This window comes from Electrophorus electricus, chromosome 10 (genome assembly GCF_041902795.1).
Source record: "Electrophorus electricus isolate QZ-2024a chromosome 10, ASM4190279v1, whole genome shotgun sequence".
Classification (NCBI taxonomy): Eukaryota; Metazoa; Chordata; class Actinopteri; order Gymnotiformes; family Gymnotidae; genus Electrophorus; species Electrophorus electricus.
In genome coordinates this window covers 12,461,961-12,464,130 of record NC_137506.1, presented here as the reverse complement: position 1 = coordinate 12,464,130, position 2,170 = coordinate 12,461,961, and the positions used below count along the sequence as shown (strand labels likewise).

The 2,170-nt window shown below is 38.7% G+C and overlaps 1 non-coding gene across 1 annotated transcript; it reads right to left on the bottom strand.

Moving 5' to 3' along the window:
- Positions 1–857: 857 nt before the first annotated feature.
- trnae-uuc (transfer RNA glutamic acid (anticodon UUC)) lies at positions 858–929 on the bottom strand. Its single transcript has one exon. It is a non-coding gene; the product is annotated as a tRNA-Glu (tRNA).
- Between the last annotated feature and the right edge of the window lie 1,241 nt (positions 930–2,170).

Below are 2,170 nucleotides of genomic sequence, written 5' to 3'. Positions count from 1 at the left end.
ATATTAGGTTTATAGTATAATATTTGAATTAAACAGACAAAGCGTTAATCACAATCATTTGCATGATGATTAAATCTTGAACCAAAAATGTATCAGAGAGCTCTAGTGTTTTTTAGAGACACACACCCAATAAAACTGTGCTTGACCATTTCTTGCCCTCTATATCATTCTCTGCAGTTTACTGAGAAAGACCTGAAACTGGGTAATGCCATTGTCTATTCGAAGGCCAAAACAACAACAATCTTGGTTATCAAAGACTCACTCCACCCTGACGACAGCCTCTTCTTTTAGAAGCCATGAGAAAACCACCATCGCAGCTTGAGAGCACAAATCTAGCCTCTTAAGAGGTGTTATGTTCCACAGGCAGTTCGATATCTCAATGCGGTCCACATGAAAGCAATTTTCTTTCCATGATTGCAAATTGCACTTTTAATGCCTGATATTTCAGCCACTCATTTCTCTCACTACATGACAAAACTCTCGAAACTTTTCTCCAAAAGCACTGAATGTTATTCTAACCATTTATGGCCTTTCTCCATTCATGTACACAAAGTCCAGTATGATTCCAAATGTCATCAAAATATATATCTGTTTGTAGCTGAACAACTTATACGATGCGATCTTTTTTCTTTGTGTCAAATGAACTTAACAATTGAAACATCCAAAACTGGCTGTGTTTCTTGCCAACATACTGGTGTTTGGACATGTGGGATTACTTGCACATCACTTTCAATAGCTCAGTTGGTAGAGTAGAAGTTAAAACTGTCATCCTTAGGCTGTCGGTTCAACTCTGACTCCCACAAACTTTATGTTTTAATGCAGAATCTGTCATTTTATATGAGCAAAAAAAGAGGTTTTTCCCTGACCGGGAATCGAACCCGGGCCGCGGCGGTGAAAGCGCCGAATCCTAACCACTAGACAACCAGGGACAAAGCCGTAAAACTTACCTGACATGACCATTTTTCAAAGTCTGCACTCCTACTATTCTGACAATGTTTGGATGCATACTGGAATTGGTATGCATGAGTGGAAAATGGCCATAAAGCGAGTTATTCATCTTTCTCTTTGGTCTACAAAAAAATGAAGTTTGCAAGAGTCAAGGCTCTTTTTTACCATCTGGGAAAAGAGGGAATGCTGGTGTCACTAACACATGGAAAGAGCTGTTATATATTCCCCATTTGTCTCCTTAATGTTTCTGAAATTTTAGCCACTCATTTCTCTCTCTACATGAAAACACTCTAGAAAATTTTCTCCAAAAAGTACGGAATGTTATTCTAAGTACTCGGAAAATAGTCTTTTCCTCCCCCTTCTGATGCGTGAAATAATAGACGCCCTTGATTGCACGGTGTCTCTGTAATTGACAGGGGAGAGAGCGTATGCCACTCCCTCTCTCCCTAAGAGTACAGCCAATTATGCTCTTCTAGACTCTCGGCGACAAATGGCTGTGACAACATCAGTTTCAAAGTTAAACACAACTCCTATAGTACTAATAAAAGCTTCACACTCACCTCAGCTGGGACATGGCAGACACTGAAGGAAACTCCTCACTTCACTCTCTTCATCTGACCAGTCATTAAGCTCCACTGGTTTCTTCACTGTTTGGAGTTTCAGCACTTCTAGGAAGAGGGAGGTCTTTCTCTCTGAGGTCTATGCAGCAGACTGCAGATGCTGACTGGTAAACTGGCTGTAATGCTGGAAGGACACTCCTGCCTGTCTGAGTCTCAGAGTCCTTCACATGAGAGTACAAATCCAGCAGGAAATCTTGTTCATCATATGCATATGACATCAGTTTCTTTATAGGTCTGTTAATAGTCTCTCTCTGATGAATAGCTTGTTGCAGACTCAGGTTCAGCAGAATTTTTTTTTTTTTTTTTTTCCTACTTATAGGAATCTGTCTGATCCTGTGTTGAATCAAACCTGCAAACACAACAACCCATTTATTACATTTTTTTTTCATTTAAGTTTGATTCAAAATAGCTTTATAGTCAAGACTATCCTGTATAATATTATGAAATAATTAAAAGGCAGGTTTAAAGTTTAATGCAAAGAAACAGCAAAGATCATTTGAAGATGTCATTTATCAGAACACTGGACATAGTGATTTGTAATATTAGAATAGAATCCCTTTATTTACTAAAGGTACACAGAAATGTACACAGGTACACAGAAA